The sequence below is a fragment of the Dendropsophus ebraccatus genome, chromosome 3 (assembly GCF_027789765.1).
Source record: "Dendropsophus ebraccatus isolate aDenEbr1 chromosome 3, aDenEbr1.pat, whole genome shotgun sequence".
Classification (NCBI taxonomy): Eukaryota; Metazoa; Chordata; class Amphibia; order Anura; family Hylidae; genus Dendropsophus; species Dendropsophus ebraccatus.
In genome coordinates, this window is record NC_091456.1 from 55,747,530 (window position 1) to 55,765,589 (window position 18,060).

Below are 18,060 nucleotides of genomic sequence, written 5' to 3' on the forward strand. Positions count from 1 at the left end.
TCTGGGGTTTGTGGAACGTTGGGAGTCTGCATCCAGGGTTTATATTACACTGGGGGCCGTATTTGAAGTCTCTATCACAACAGACATTTTCTTCTGAGCTCTGTGTTACAATAAGGCGTCTGTATCTGAGGTCTTTGTTACATTGGAGGTCTGAACCTAGGGTGTGTATTACTTTCTGTGGCAGAAGATGGCCTTTGTCTGTGTTCATTATTCCATTTGCATATATATATATATATATATATATATATATATATTGCATGAAATGGTATAAATCTAGGGCCTGTTTTTTCCTGACTAGTCTGGTGTCTGTATTGAGTAAGGGGTCTGAGCCTGGGGTCTAAATCAGGGGATTGGATTGAGAGGTCTAAGTGTGGGGTTTACATCGATTGAAGGCTCTGAGCCTGGCATCTGAATTTAGTGAGGTGTCTGAGCCTGGGGTTTGTATTGAGTAAGGGGTCTGAGTCTGGTGTGGAATATTTACTGGAGGAATATTTGCTTCACAATTCATGAATAAACAAGACTAACATAATCCACTTCAAAACCCCAGGACAGCAAATCTGTAATACATTGACACTTCTTGGTGCAAATTTACTGCTGAGGAATTTACCTGTTGATAACTGCAGCTCTTCAGCACCCTACATTGAACCAAAGCAGTCTTGAAGCAATTATTAGATGCTTCCATAGACCAAAAACTTTAATGTTATGCATTGTAATAGGAGATCTAACATTAAAATGACAGATAACTTTGGAATGCCCCTTAATGCATGATAATAGTGTGATTGCATTAAGGGGGTGCTTATTGAAGGCCAGGCAGGGTTAGCACCTGTCATATCACAACCTCTGTCACTATTGACAGTGACATCTAAGGGCCCTTTTACATGGAGCAATAATTGGCCAAATCATGCCGATTCAGTTGATTATCGCTCTGTGTAATAGAGACAAAGATCAGCTGATGAAAACGATCATCGGCTGATTGTTGATTTAGGCTTGGACCTAAAATCGGCTAACGATTCCCCAAACACCTGACACCTTACCTCTCCCTGCTCCCAGTCTTCTCTTCTGTGCTCCTCAGCTTCCCCGTCCTGGCGGCTTCAGCAACTGAGCAGCCTGTCAGTTGACAGACTGCTCAGCCAATGACAGGCCATGGCAGGGCCAAGTGGCCTGTCAGCTGCTGCCATCGGGTCCGGGAAGCTGCGGAGCACAGGAGAGAAGACCAGGAGAGGGGGGAGGTAGGGTGTCAGGTGTTTGGTCAAGGGCTGCATGGACATTGCTCACAATGTCAATGCAGCCATTGCTGCCCGATTATCGGTCGATCTAATAGGTGCAGGAAACCAGTGCCGATTTAGCAGATTGGTCTATGTAATAGTACCATAAGAGTAATATCCACTACTGGCTACAGACAGTGGGTGTCCGCTTCACTTATCAAGCTTGGCTTCTGAGCACACTCCATACATCTCCTCATGACATATGACATAATATGGCATATAATATATAATCTCATGCAACAGTGCCTATGTACACTATTGTATTAACTAGTAAAGCACCATACTTATTTAGGGTTTTTTTATGCTGATTAGCCAGAAAGATTAACCAGGAATCTATTAAAATGATTTACATGAAACAAATGAATATTCAATTTATGTGCATTTACCACAATTAACATGACACTCCTAAACCATCAGAGAAAAAAAAAACATGTTTAAGACTCCCATAAATTATTATTCAAAGAGGTCATGTATGCAGTCAAAGGGCTCAAAGTAACAGGTAAAAATATCCTTATCAAGACAAAGAACACTCCAGTGAACGCATAATAACAATATTATTAAAAGGGTTGTTGGCTACATGAGCGTTTCCAGGTCACTAAACGTTCCTTGGCATTCAGTTAAGTCAATGATTTAATACATTGAAAAATCTGAAAGAGTTTTAAGAGCAAACTTTTTACTGGTGTTAAGTTTAGTACAGCATACATTTCTTAGACAATATATTTTCTATCAATCACTGAAACGGGTAGATCCAAGGTTTATTCATAAGGTAACACATGAGGAAATAATAGTTTTACAGACGGGCTTAGTATATACTTCAAGTACATAATTGGTATAACATTGCAGACATAGTCAAGTAACATAGTAAGTGAAAATTTTAAAGTCATAACCTTGAAATATGAAAGAGAGGCTTGAAGAAGCATGAGAGGAATAAAAATAATTATTTATAAAGCACTAACTGATTCCACCGCACTTTAAATAGCTTGGCCAATTTGGTCCCTATGCCCATTAGGGAGGAAACTCACGCACACATGGGGAGAACATACAAACTCATTTCAGATGTTAGTTTTGGTGGGATTTGAACCTAGGGCCCCAGTAAATAATAACTTTTTGTTAAAGTCATAGAGACATATCAGAAGTTTGGATCAGTCCAAGTAAGGAGATCCCCAAGTATTGCTAGAACAAAGAAGCAGCAGCTCTTGGCTGTGCATTTCTGTCTCTGCCAAGCATTCCTCAGAAAGCCAAGTCAACAATGCATATAACTTAAAGGCATATTAATTGCACACTTCTTGTTGAATTTCTATATACAACTGGTTTCACCAGGGAAATGACCACTGTCTTCCAGCATGTTGGTTGAAGAATAGGGGACCTCCCATTTCTCTTGATCAAGTTTAGTTTTTTTTACACCTTGATTGGAGTGATCGGGTAGAAGTGCGCATGACAGATGATCTTCAAACATGCCAGAATTAAGGGATTATCCAAATAAATTGTGCACTATTCTTTAAGGCAAAATCAAATCCACTGACTATTTTCTAGCCATACCAGACATACAATGAGTAAATTATGCAGTTAATACACTGCTGATTTTGCAAGTTTTCCCACCTACAAAGAATGGAGAGGTCTGCAATTTTTACCAAAGGTACACTTCAACTTCAACAGGGTCCCCCTGCTTACGCCAGCACATGTCAAGGCTCATTCAAAGTTCACCTGATCCATAGGAGGCATTGGAGAAGGTCATGTAGTCAGATGAAACCAAAATAGTTCTTTTTGGTATCAACTCCACTCGCTGTGTTTGGAGGAAAAAGGATGAGTACAACCCCAACATCACAGTTCCAACCGCAAAGCATAGGAGGGGGGAAACATCATACATTGTGGGTACTTTTCTGCAAAGGGAACAGGACAACTGCACTGTATTGAAGGGAGGATGGATGGGGCCATGTATCGCAAGATTTCAGCCCAAAACCTCCTGCCCTCAGTAAGATCATTAAAGACGAGTTTGTGGCTTGGTCTTCCAGTATGACATGAAACACAGAGCCAGGACAACCAAACAGTGGCTCCATGAGACCAGTCTGCAGTCTCCAGACCTGTACCCAATAAAAAAATCTTTGGAGGGAGTTAAATCTTAACCCCTTAAGGTCAAAGCCAATTTTCGTTTTTGCGCTTTTGCTTTTTCCATTTTATGTTTAAAAGTCCATAGCGCTTACATTTTTTCACCTAGAGACCCATATGAGCCCTTATTTTTTGCGAAACAAATTGTAATTTGCAATGACAGGCATTATTTTTCCATAAAATATGCTGCAAAACCGGAAAAAAATCATTTGCGCTGTCAAATTGAAAAAAAAAAAACGAATTTGTTTTGATTTCGGGGAGTTTTGCATTTACGCCTTTCGCCCTATGGTAAAACTGACTTGTTATGCATGTTTCTCAAGTTGTTACGATTACAATGATATATAACATGTATAACTTTTCTTTTATCTGATGGCTTTTAAAAAAATTCAAACCATTGTTAACAAATATATGTTCCTTAAAATTGCTCCATTCCCAGGCTTATAGCGCTTTTATCCTTTGGTCTATGGGGCTGTGTGAGGTGTCATTTTTGCGCCATGATGTTTACTTTCTATTGGTACCTTGATTGCGCATATATGACTTTTTTATCACTTTTTATTACATACGTGCGCGGCGATACCAAATATGTTTATTTATTTGTTTATTTAATAAGTTATATTTAAAAAATGGGAAAAGGGGGGTGATTTGGACTTTTATTAGGGGAGGGGATTTTTTATTAATAAAAACACTTTTTTACTTTTTTTTTACATAAACTAGAAGCCCCCCTGGGGAACTTGTATATACAAAGCACTGATCTCTCATAGAGATCAATGCTGTGTATATACACAGCAATGATCCATCATATCGGTGATAGATTGCTATGGCCTGCTGCAGGCCATAGCAATCTATTGCCAAGCCGGGATCAGCTTCAGTGCGACGCTGAGGCCCGGGCCGGCCGGAAGAATGGATCTCCCCCCCGATGCGATCGCGGGGGGGAGATCCGTGCCACTAGACACCAGGGATGTTGTGCATAAAGCACTTCAATGCAGCTGTCAGGTTTGACAGCTGCATTAAAGTGCTTAATTAGCCAGAGCGGCAACGGGACCCGCGCCGGCTAATAGAGGCACTGCCCGGCTGCAGAATGCAGCCGGGATCGGCGCCGTTCAGAGCGGGGTCCCGGCGGGACCCCGCTCTGAACACCCCCCGCTGCACCATCAACTACCAGATACATCATGGGTCGCTAAGGGGTTAAAGGGTTTGGCCACTCTATAGTAAAATAGGTCAGTGCAAAGTATTAGTAACTGTACTCAATGTATATACTGACAGCAGCTCCCTGTGTACCTCATAGAGGTAAAATCAGACTCCCCTTCACCAGACTTTGCTGCCCTGCTCTGTTTTGTTTCTGTCCATAAAATGGCTGACATGGCGGAGCACCAGGCCCTGTCCCCTGTGTCCTCCATAGACATATACAGGCTCAGTGGTGGACACAGGGGGGCGGGGCATGGTCACATGCTTCTTCATGTCAGCAATCTTAAGGACCAAAACACCACAAAGCAGGGCAGCAAAGCCTGGAGGAGGGGAGGCTGATATTAGCTCTATGAGGTACACAGGGAGCTGCTGTCAGTATATAGAGTGAGTACAGTTACTAATACTGTACACTGAACTATTTTACTATAAAGTGGCCAACTCCTTTAATTTTGTCCAGCAAAAGCCCCAAAACCTGAAAGATCTGGAGAAAATCTGTTTAGATGAGGGGGACAAAATCTCTGCTGTAGTGTGTGCAAACTTGGTCAAGAATTTCAGGAAACGTTTGACCTCTGTAATTGCAAACAAAGGTTTCTATACCAAATAGTACATTCAGTTTAAATGCAAATAATTTTTTTTTAAATTATACAATATGATTTTCAGCATTTTTCTTATAGATTTTGTTTCTCTGTACCTACAATAAACAATACAGACCTTCTTTGGAAAAACTTGCAAAATCAGTTGTGGCAGTGAATCAAATACTTATTTTCTCCACTGTATATTACAATTTCTCAGTCAGAAAGGACCTTTTCACCCATATGCCATCATAAAATAGTACTTGGCCACTTTCGGATGGGCATTTTATTGGAGCTTTCTTGCACCAGTATTATGGACAGTATAATGCTTCATCAAAATTGGACTAAAGATGCATCAAACTTTGATACTGATGAGCTTCAGGAGGTTTGGGTGTTATGTTCATAATACAGGAGCACTAAAGCACTAAAGCCTTAAAGTCATCCTAGTTAGCATATTTCATTAGGTTTAGGAATTTATGATTTTTGATTAGGGTTAACGTTGGTATAGCGAGATGGTAACTACATACCTAAATAATGCCCAAATTAGTTTGTGATAAAAGAATATTTGGGTAACTTATGTAGTTTTGGCCTTTTTCAATGCAAAAACTTGACATAGTATATTTTGTTTGCATATTGTGCCTGCTTGAATATGCATTTTGTGCACAGTTTACCCATAATTTCAGTTTGATGCAAAGTTTCATGAAGGTGCTTGCCTTTGTTTATATTTAAATTGTATTTTTATTAGAGATGAGCGAACCTGGAGCATGCTCGAGTCCCTCCGATCCCGAACTTTCGGCAGCGGTGGCTGCTGAAGTTGGATAAATCCCTAAGGCTATGTGGAAAACATGGATATAGTCATTGGCTGTATCCATGTTTTCCAGACAACCTTAGAGCTTTATCCAAGTTCAGCAGCCCCAGCTAAAGAAATGCCGATCGTTCGGGTTCGGATCGACTTGAACCCGAACCCGGTTTGCTCATCTCTAATTTTTATACATGGTAGACTATACATTCCCATCAGATGGAGATTTTGGTAGCTTATTAGTTGTTTCTGGTGTGCAGCATATGGCACATTTGTGGCTGACCGCTAAATATTGCGTAGCCTGTTTCAGCATTTTGAGAGTACAAGCACTTGTTGAGGTACAGTAGATGGTTGTTGTATATAAAAACTTTTCACACCTTAATCTATCCTCTTAACAATGTTTTTGTGTAAACCTCTTATTGAAAGAGAATTTGAAAGAACAATGTCATGTTTTATTGCATTTTTTCTGTTTGTTACAAAGGTATGTAAAATTAGACACAGAGACCTGTAGCCTGACAAGACAATTACATTTTTTAGGTTGTCTGCTTTCAGAAAATATATATAGGGTTTAGGGGTTCATTTACTTATGCAAGGTTTAAATGGTAGGTTTTCCTAACCCCTCCATTGATGCACAGATCGCACAGGTCACATTAAAACAGTTACTCCTCGCTTTATAGAGCCATAACGCTTTTATTTTTCTATCTATAGGGTTAAATGGGGGCTTATTTTTTGCTCCATGATCTATAGTTTTTACTGGTATCATATTGGTTTAAAGAAAACTTTTGATTGCTTTTTATACATTTTCTGAAATAAAATATTTTTAAAAAATTAGGAATCCTGATGTATTTCCCCCTTTTTATTTACACTGTTAACAAAATTTAGTATACTTTAATAGATCGGACAACTCAGCACACTATGATGCCAAATATATTTGTTTGTTTTTTGCAGATTTTTATTTGCATAATAGGAAAGAGCGTGATTTAATCTTTTTATTTATTATCAAAAGTGTGGCCACTGACAATGCAAAAAATTCCAAAAACTTCTGGCTCTGAATAAGTTATCCCAAGGGATATGAGAAGTTTTTTTACTTTCCATCTATTTATAGAATAGGCGATAAGTGTCTGATTGAGATAGTGGCATTAATTTTCACCCTAGTGAATAGAGAGGCGGTGGAGCCTGCATGCAGCTGATCCATTTACTCGGTATGGGACTGTTCAGGATAGCCGAGCACAGGGTTATCTTCAGTAGCTCCGTTAGTAGTATTGAGCTGATCTATTAAAATGCTCGAGTTTGGCAACTGGAGCGCTCAGCATTTGATTACCGGTAGCTGCAGAAATTGGATGCTGCCCTAGGGCTGCAAGGAAAAAATGGATACAACCCATGGTCATGTCCATGTTTTCCTGGCAGCCGTAGGGCGGCATCCAATGTTTGCAGCCACTGGTAATCAACTGCCAAGCATTCTAGTTGCTAAACAAGAACAGTTTTACAGATTAGCTCAACACTACCCATTAGTAGTAATGCAGCAATGAACATGCCCGTCCACTGCCCCATTCACTCAGGAAACAAGGTGCTTCCATTCTCATGATCAATGAGGGTCCCAGTAGTTGGATGCTAAATAAATCAGTGGAGAAGTGATCAATTATAATTTTGAAATAAACCCTTTAATTTCCAAGTAGTATCACTATGCAGTTATGCTGTTTTTCTTAAGAAGTCAGTGACTTCTTTATGCTATTTGTCTTTACATGACATGGCTACCATTTGTTACTGCAAAGCCTTAAATATAATTTTAGGCAATAGACAGGCAGAGAGCTTTAAAGCTTCTATCTGATCCTGATGTGATGGTTTTCAGGCAGTAATCAGGATTAAATAAAGATCAAAGCCAATAAAGCACAAATGACATCACAGACTTACAACTCTGCTCATCATTTTATTTATAAGCTTCTTTGTATTATATTTTCCTAAGCTTGAATTAACTACAGATCATTGCCTTTACTACATAGCATTTTCCCAAAGTAACCACATTATGAAAACAGTCATGAGAGATAATGTGTTGAATCTTGACCTGAATCAATTAAAGAGTGGCCTTTTTATTGCCTTGGGGTATATTAGCCACCATTTATAAAGACATTTGCCTGAACAAACATACTAAATTGTCAAGGAAAGGTTGTGTAGGCAGCAGCGGATGAGAAAATCCTGCTTAAAATTTAGATTTATTCCTATATAGACTTTTGAGTAAATAATTATGCAGAAGATTAGAAATTACACATATTTAATCCAACAAGGAAAGTAGGACATATCCAATGCTTCTTGTTGTGCTGTAAGTAATAGCTGAATATTCTGGGTGGCCAAGTTAGCCTTAAGATGTTCTCAGACTAATGAGAATACAGCTGCTGTTATTTGCTTTATGAATCAGCTCTAGCTCTTTACTGCCCTCTGCTGAATTTTGTATTAGATGACTTGAAAAGCTATCTCATGAGAAGAATTTGCATAAAAAATATGTTCTCTCATTAGCATAAGTATCCAACCAAGACAGCGGGGTAATAACAACAATGACAATAATGCAGAGAAAACACCTAACAGCAGGTTTATTGCTATGTCGCCCTAACACTATGTAATGTAGTGCTGAATAACTAGAATCACACAGCATATTATACTATGTAAAAATAAATATGTAAACACAGGGCATATAGGGCATATACCATGGTTATGTCTATAATTATACAACAATATTAGATTGTATTTATTATGTTTATTTTCATTATTTTATAAGATGTACAGTGTATGACTTAGGCTGCATTAACACGTTTCGTGTTCCACATGGAACACAGACGTGGAATGCTTGTAACGGACTCTCCCCCCGCCTGGGCAGCATCTGTGATAAGATGCTGTGAGCGGGGGAACCGTACAGATATGCGCCGTGCTGTAATGAATCAGCCGTGCAGCGCAGTCATTACAGCGCGGCGCATATCTGTACAGTTCCCCCGCTCTCAGCATCTAATAACAGATGCTACTTGGGCAGGGGGGGGGGAGAGTCCATTACAGGCATTTCATGTCCGTGTTCCGTGCGGAACACGGAATGTGTAAATGTAGCATGTGGTAACCTGTAACCTGTAACCTGTTGTTCCTAAACCTAAACTAAATTGTATTTCCCAGCAAGCTACTTGCTACATTTTTTGTGAGCAAGTTAGCTACATCCTGTTAAGAAGTTTCGCATGCAGCTTTTGTGACAATTTTTTGAGCTAAAGCCCAGAAGTGGATTTAAAAGGAAGGACATATATAGATGTAGCCCATGTCAAACAAGTCACACTCGCATAACATTTCACAGTTTTACTGGGTTCACACTACTTATATTTCAGTCAGTATTGTGGTCCTCATATTGCAACCAAAACCAGGAGTGGATTAAAAACACAGAAAGGATCTGTCCACACAATGTTGAAATTGAGTGGATGGCCGCCATATAACAGTAAATAACTGCCATTATTTCAATATAACAGCCGTTGTTTTAAAATAACAGCAAATATTTGCCATTAAATGGCAGCCATCCACTCAACATTGTGTGAACAGAGCCTTTCTGTGTTTTCAATCCACTCCTGGTTTTGGTTGCAATATGAGGACCACAATACTGACTGAAATATACGTAGTGTGAACCCAGCCTTAGAGTGACACGTTTCCTACAGTACAGTTTGTATAAAGCTGTGTACTCTACAATCCTGGATTTACTTTGCCAAAGCCAGTAGCTCCCTGCCATAGATACAGTAAGCTAAGGGCCCTATTCCACGGGACGATTATCGTTCAGATTATCGTTAAATTGTTCGAATCTAAACGATAATCGTTTGGTTGATTAGCACTTAACGACTAACGACAGAACGAGAAATCGTTGATCGTTTAATAAGACCTGGACCTATTTTTATCATTGCTCGTTCGCAAATTGTTCCCATTGAATAAGACGTTTGGCCGTTCGTAGAAGTGACGAACGCAATAGCGACGACAAGACGACCACAAGAACTATCATAAGTAACAATTATCTTTCCCTGTAAATGGGTGAACGATTTCAGGTCTTTCACAATAGCGGTCGTTTAGATCGTTTATTGTTAACGATTATGCGAACGATAATCGTCCCGTGGAATAGGGCCCTAAGGATGCTTTATGCATCCCTAGTAGAAAGGAGTCTACAGTACAAATTAAGTGAATGGCTTTATTAGCTTGGCAATCTGCTTGTCAGCCGGCTGCCTTTAAAGTCCATGCTGTTCTGCCCCGACTGCCTGGAAAAGCTGGATCCAGTCCTGGAAGAAGTTTCCCAAGACTGGATCCAGCTTTTCCATGCACCCGGAGTGGAGCAGCATTTACTTAAAAGGCTGATAAGCAGATTACCAAGCTAAAGAAGCCATTCACTTCATTTGTACTATAAACTCGCTCATCCCTACTAGGCATGCATAAAACATCCTTAGCTTACTGTATCTGTGGCAGAGAGTTCCTGGCTTTGGCATAGTGCAAAGCCATCTCTAATCCCTAGCTTACTGTAAAAAGATTCCCCAGGCCGGATGTTGTGCAAAAACAAATGGCCTTAGTTTGTACCTAGCTGGTTATAGAAGATAGAGGGGACGTCACACATTTTTTTCATAAACAACCAGACCGTCATGTTTTGCAGTCCAAGCATACTAGGGTAATAATGGGTTAGGGCTTTCTGTTTCATGAACTAGATTGAGGCCTTGGCTTAGTAATGAATCCTAGTAGACAGCTTCCACTAATAGGCCATAAAGAATTTGTAAAAAAATAAAATAAATAAAGACACCAGGGTTTAAAAAAAGCAAAACTTGAAATAAGACTCCCTGAGCCCCTCTTTCACCATTTTTTCCACCTTGGCTCTCAGGAATGATGGAAGTTCTACCATTGGGTAAATCAGGGCAGGCTTCACGTATTCAGGGCATTGATTCTCCCATGTGGCCAAAACCCACACAGAACTGTGTACTGTGCCCCTTGTGAGTCATGTTGCACTGGCAAGCTACAATAGCAAAATGTTGTACCAATGGGGGTCCCACCACTGGATAAGCCAACATTTGCTTAACCTGTCTAGGGCATGGATTCCCCCAATCAGTCAAAAACTGCATAAAACTGTATACTGTGCTCTGAGTCATGTCACACTGTCAAGCTACCATAGAAAAATAATGCACCAGAGAAGTTAGACAGCACTTCATAATAAAGGTAGTGGTGTACATGGAGAGGAATAAAATCCCAGTCAAATGGCCCATGAGTAAATCCTGGCACTCACCAAAATCATGCTTCAAATTTTATTCGGCAATTAGACAGTACATAAATAGATACGCAGGATGCGTTTTGGCACACACTTTTTTTTAACTGCCTAAAACAACATGTTGACTAACAATCTTATAAATTAAAAATTCCATGATGCCATGTAAAGCTGAATTAAAAAAAAAAGCATAATTTTGGTGAGTGCTGGGATTTACTTGCGGCCTAAAAAGACATTGTGGGAACATTAAGCTATGTAAATACACCAACAAAATCAATGTTTTATTGATTGGCCATCGTTTGTAATATTTCCAAAATTGTGCACTTTGCAAACTGTTCATCTGCTTAAAATAAGGGCTTAACAAAAAAAAAAAAAAAAAAACTTTAATAATGTTATGACTATATATATGGAAAAATAAGAGTGTTATGGCTCTATAAAAGGTAAGGAGGAAAAAACAAATATGCAAAGGGTAATTGGCCTCTGTTCACATACAATGCACTAACGCAAAAAAATCTATTTGAATGCATCATTTAATTGCAGTAATGAATCATTTCATTGGGTTAGTGCATCACTTTATTGCAGTAGTTAACCATTGCCATCAAGCCGTCCTTTATTACGTGAACGCAATGTAACGCTGCGTGTGAACATACCCTAAAGGGTTAAATTATATAAGGGGTGTTTAGGTTACCAGATGTTGGACAAATGTGGGCATTAAAATGCATGCTTTTTTAAGTGAATGGTGGTTTAAGAGTTTTTAATCTAGATAAAAGCTTGTAATGATTTTCTTGTATGCAAACACATAGATAATCTTTCTAGAGTTCTTCAACATTATTTCAAGATTGGAATCAATAAGAGAGATGCCAACCTTCCTTTCCCATGAAATCAAAAAATAAATTTTTCCAAGCAGTAGATTGCAAACTTTCCTTGTGCATAGTGATTTGGAGACCATTTACATAGAATAGATCAAAACCCTTCAGAATATTTGTTTTCTTTGATTTGTCCAATTGGTTATTTTTAATACACAGATCAAATGTATTGCCTATAGCAGTTTTAGTTCAATATTTTAGGCTATGTTCACCAAATCTGCTCAATTTTCAACAGTGTGAGAACATAGCCTTTCTGTGTTTTCAACCCACTTCAGGTTTTGATAGAAAAATAGTGACCAAAATACTAAGCAAAAATACTCTGTGTAAACATAGACCAAGGCTATGTTTAAAATACGGCCGCCATTTTGAGGTAAAAATACGGCTGTATTTTCAGTGTAATAATGCGCTCCATTGAATCAGAGGGCAGTGCACACAATTTATAGAATAACCGCCGTAATTGAATTCCATCGAGCAAATAAAGAGCATGCTTTTTTTAATGACCTGCTTTTGCAAAATATGGTAATTTTGTGTTATTTTCACTCAATTGCACCATTATGCCAAATTCTGGGCAACAGCCTGGTTAAAACAAAGGTAGGAATATGAACAACCCAAAAACTCAGCCTGACACAGCATGGCAGTGAGAACACAGGGAACAATTAAAAACAGAGGTAGCATATGATCCACCCCAAAATTTAGCCTTATACAGCATGGCGGTGAGAACTAAGGGAACCATTCAAACACAGGAAGCATATGAACCACCCTAAAAAACTTAGCCTGACACAGCATGGCGATGAGAACACAGGGAACCATTAAAAGAGAGGTAGCATATGATGAACCACCCAAAAACTTAGCCTGACACAGCATTGTGGTGAGATCACAGGGAACAATTAAAACAGAGGTAGCACATGAATCACTCTCAAATTTAGCCTGACAGAGCATTGTGATTAGAACACGGGAACCATATAAACAGAGGTAGCATATAAACCACCCCAAAATTTAGCCTGACACAGTATGGCGGTGAGGACAGAGTGACCAAGCTAGAAGCTGTAGCCAGTGATTCTCCCAAAACTTAGGCCAGACACAGCATGGCTGGCAGTGAGCACACAGAGAACCATTAAAAGTGAGTGAGGAAGCAAGTGAGCCTCCCAAAAATTAGCCCAGACACAGCATGGCAGTGAGGACACAAAGAACCATTAAAAGTGAGTGAGGAAGCAAGTGAGCCTTCCAAAAATTAGGCCAGACCCAGCATGGCAGTGAGGACACTGAAAACCATTAAACATAAGTGAAGAAGCAACTGAGCCTCCCAAAAATTAGGCCAGACCCACCATGGCAGTGAGGACACAGAGAACCAATAAAAGTGAGTTAGGAAGCAAGTTAGCCTACCAAAAATTAGGCCAGACATAGCATGGCAGTGAGCACACAGAGAACCATTAAAACTGAGTAAGGAAGCAAGTGAGCCTCCCAAAAATTAGGCCAGACACAACATGGCAGTGAGCACACAGAGAACCATTAAAAGTGAGTGAGGAAGCAAGTGAGCCTCCCAAAAAATTGGAGTGAAGCCAGGGGCTGGGATTTATAGTGAACACGAACCTAGGTGGTGACAGCTAACTGGCTAGGCCAGCTGTCAGTCACCATCAAGGGTACACTTGATGCTGATCAACCGGGGGTGGTGAGGCCCTGGCCGCGGCTACACAAAAAAAGGATAAAACAGCTGGCTGGTTGCCGAGGACGCGATCGGCGGGCCCCCGGCAACCAGTCCCACTCCTCCACAGAAGTAGTGATGTCAGAGTATGGCGGTGAGGACACAGAGAACCATTAAAAGGGAGTGAAGAAGCAAGTTAGCCTCCCAAAAATTAGGCCAGGCACAGCATGGCAGAAGAAGACTTGGCTGTGTGCTGAGAATTTAAGGAGGAGGAGGAAGAGGAGGAGGAGAGGAGATACCAAGAATCTTCATGTCGAGATGCTTTCCCCAGGTGGACAGTTGAATTCAGGTGAAATCCAGGCTTTGTTAATTTTTATAAACGTCAGCCTGTCAGCGCTGTCAGTTGACAGGCGGGTGTGCTTATCAGTGATTATAGCACCAGAAGCACTAAAAACCCGCTCTGACAACACGCTAGTGGCAGGGCAGCCAAGGCGTAATGTTCCAGTTAGCAAAGTGATCGGAAAGGACGCTGGTATGGTCAGCTAGGTACTCCCTCACCATCTTTCTGAAGGCCTCCCCCCTACTCTATCTAGACTGGGGACGATTGAAATAGTCTTGCTGGGGTGCCATGAAACTGTCAAAGGACTTGAAGAGTGTTCCCCTGCCCCTTGACAAGCTGCCCGCTCCACCTTTCCTCTCCCCCGCTCTTTGGGCCACAGAACTATGTCCTTTGAAGCAGACACAGCAGCGGGATGGTGAGGCTGATAATGGCCGCATCGCCGCTTACCATCTGTGTTGACTCCTCAAAGGGGCCTAGTACCTGACAGATAGCAGACATCCATGTCCCCTCCTCATTGTAGATTTGAGGTTGCTGACTGATCTGACTACCGCTTCTTACCATGGTTGACATGTGGCATTCCACAATGGCTCTGCATTGCTGGTAATATACTAGTGCTCCCACTAGTTTTGGGGGGTCTGTGGGATACAATCTGTTGGTGGTTGCACCTATACACTCTGTGACACCCCCTTTACACTGTGCAAGCAGTAGTGAACTTAGATATGGCTTGAGTAAGAAAGACAGAAATCTGAAAATATACTAGTGGTCCCACTAGTTTTTGTGGGGCTGTTGGATACAATCTGGTGGTGGCTGCACCAATACACTCTGTGAAACCCCCTTACAATGAGCAGTGAAGTTCTTTGCAGGTGTACTACAAATGACAGCAATACAATGTACTACAGCAGCACCACCAGCCATAAAATCATAAAAGAGTACTGAGCACTTCTTAGGGGTCTGTATGCAACCACAAAAAAAATGCAAGTAAGAGATTTCGGGGGGACCTGACATCCATACTCCTCACCAACCTATATATTGGGCCCCCAGCTTCTTTGTTATGAATAGAGACGCAGTAATGACACATGGCCCGCAACTCTATTCATTCCCATGGAGCTTCCGGAGAGAGCTGAGTAAGCTGGAAGAGTGCTTACTCGGCTCTCTCCAGCAGCTCCATAGGATTGAGTCAAGCCAGGGTTCACATGCTGTATATGCGACTCTATTCATAACAAAGAATCTGGGGGCCCGAAATTGATATTTGCTGGGGGGGGGGGGGGGTTGGGGAGTGTGCAGGTCAGAGCCCCATGCAATCCTCTACTTTCCCCCTATCCTGTGGGGGTATATTCACACAATGTTGTTTCTCCACCATATTTTACTATCAAAATACAGACATATTTTATCCTCAAAATATAACCAATAAAAGACTTTGGCCCAGGTTTACTAATGTGTCTCTGCCACAAATCTTGCTGAACAAAAAAGTGTTGCAGTGTTTTTCTCTACATTTGTACGAAAAAGGAGCATGGGGGATTTATATGGTGTAAATTGCCAGTAGACAGTCTATAAGTCCGACAGATTTTTGCAGAAATTGTAATCTATATGATCATGCTCAGAGCTGAAGGGTTAAGGTGACTCTGTACCCACAATCCAACCCTTCCCCACCCCCCCAAACCACTTGAACCTTCGGATAGCTGCTTTTAATCCAAGATCTGTCCTGCAGTCCGTTCGGCAGTTGATGCAGTTATTGTCCTAAAAAACAACTTTTAAACTTGCAGCCCCATGCCCAATTAGAGTATCTGTGCCCTAACTTTGCACCACCCCCCATCCCTTCTCCCCACCCTCTTCATCTCCGTGCCCAACAGGCGTGGCCTAGATTGTGTATGCATTAGGCTGGCACAACCTCTCTGTCCCTCCTCCCCGCCCTCCTCATTATTAGGAATGCTCGAGGCAGATTGTCTCCTATTCCTTACCTGTGTCAGCCCGCCACATGGGCTGGATCGTTAAGACACCTGTGCAATGTTCAGAGAGGAGAAAATGTTTCAGTGTCATTCCTAATGATGGAGAGGGTGGGGAGGAGGGACGGAGGGGTGGGTGCAAAGTTAGGGCACAGATACTCTAAGCCACGCCTGTTGGGCACAGGGCTGCAACTTTAAAAGTTGTTTTTTAGAACAATAACTGCATCACCTGCTGAATGGATCCCAGGACAGATCTTGGATTAAAAGCAGCTATCCAAAGGTACAAGTGGTTTTGGGGGGTCAGATTGTGGGTACAGAGTCACTTTAAGGATGCTGGGTTACACCTCAGGATGTATACTTGCTGCCTCCCCCACACCTTCCTGCTTTGATTTGTTTACATACAGAGCTTGTAATCCAGCACTGAACCATGCACTTCAATCACTTAAAGCAGGGATTGTTGGCAGAGGGTGGAGGTAGGCATCCTGAGGCTCAATACAGCTTCCTTGACCCTTCCGGGTGACTTCAGATAATCTCTAAAACAGAACCCTTCACCTACAGATTCTTATTGCCCTGGGAAAGATAAATATGTGAGGAACATGTTGCACCCTTCTGGTCAGGCAGCACTGCAGAGACCTTGTACGTAATATATATATATTTATTATTTATTTTATTATTATTTTTTTTATACATAGCACAATGAAGGTTAGATTACATATTTTGTATTGAAACCCGGAAGCGTCATGGATATGTTTGATCCTGGGCACCTGCCCTAATCTCTGCAGGGTAAACAGCCTCTCCCTCCATCTCTCTCCAATGCCCTGTGTATGAAGAACAGCAAACACAGAGGCCTGCTGCCATGTGCCCTTTAACATCATGCTGAGGATTTCATAGAGTATCACAAATGTAGTGCAATTGTTGTTCATCTCTGTTAAATGTTGGAAAGTGCTTATGTATAACGCTGCAGCCAGCACAATTTTATGAGGAAATTTATGAAGTAATGTATCAACTTTTAGCATGACTATTGTTAAACTAGAATATCAAGCAAAGTGACACTGAGTATATTGCTTTATCAATTGGATTCGTTCGAGTGAAAAATGCTGATCATGCCATGTCTTTCCCGTGGGTGCAGAAACACTACTTCACTACTTGAACGGTCGATACATAAAAGTCAAATTCATTATAATTTGTAGCTTTTTTTCTTGAAGAAGCATGAAGTTCTCAGAACATCAATATCAGCTCTTAAATCCACATCGGATGGAGAGGGTACAGCACAGTAATTCAATCTCTTTACACTTAATATGGTCAGGAAGGGAGAATGAAAACAGGCTCTTGTAAAATGATGGAAAAACAGGATGCAATCATTCTGATGGAGCTGTGGAAAAGAGTCATTTTACACCATCGGTTACCAGGGCAACAAAATATAGTAAGCCCTATACATCTAACTGGTGACATTTTAGCTAAGAAATTGTGTCTTTCATTTTTTCCCCTCTCTCTCTCAGAAAAACAATGTTAGTGGCGTTTTCACATGTCATGTACTATAAAGAAACATATTCCTGCTGACAGGCTCATAATGGGAAAATAGAGCAGTGAGCTGGTATTATACATCCTATTATTGACTTTGGAGGATTCATGCTAATCTGTTCTTTTTATAAAGATTTTAGACATTTTGAAATGCCCTGTAGACTGCGGCAAGGATTTAAAAAAAAATTGTCAACAAATGTTCATTTTAAATTTGAGTTTAGACGAAATTCTTAAAAAATATAAAATTTAGCGGAAACATCTTTAAGGACTGATAGGAGTATGAGGGTTCTTCTAGGGCTGTATGTAAAGCTTCTGGAAAACAACAGCAGACAAATATAGATAATATTTAGTCTTATTAAAAGTCTTAAAATGTTAATGTATTGTATTTCTATATAATTTAAAACATAGTTTTTTTTTTTTTTTTTTTAAATACCCTGGTAGCTTTCTGTCCTTGTGTAAATACATTAGGGGATGGAGTTGACTGTTTTTGTGCAAAGCATGAGGCATATGCAGATTCTGGATGGTGCAAAATAATGGCAGTCAGACATTATAGCAATTAAAATGCTTATTGCA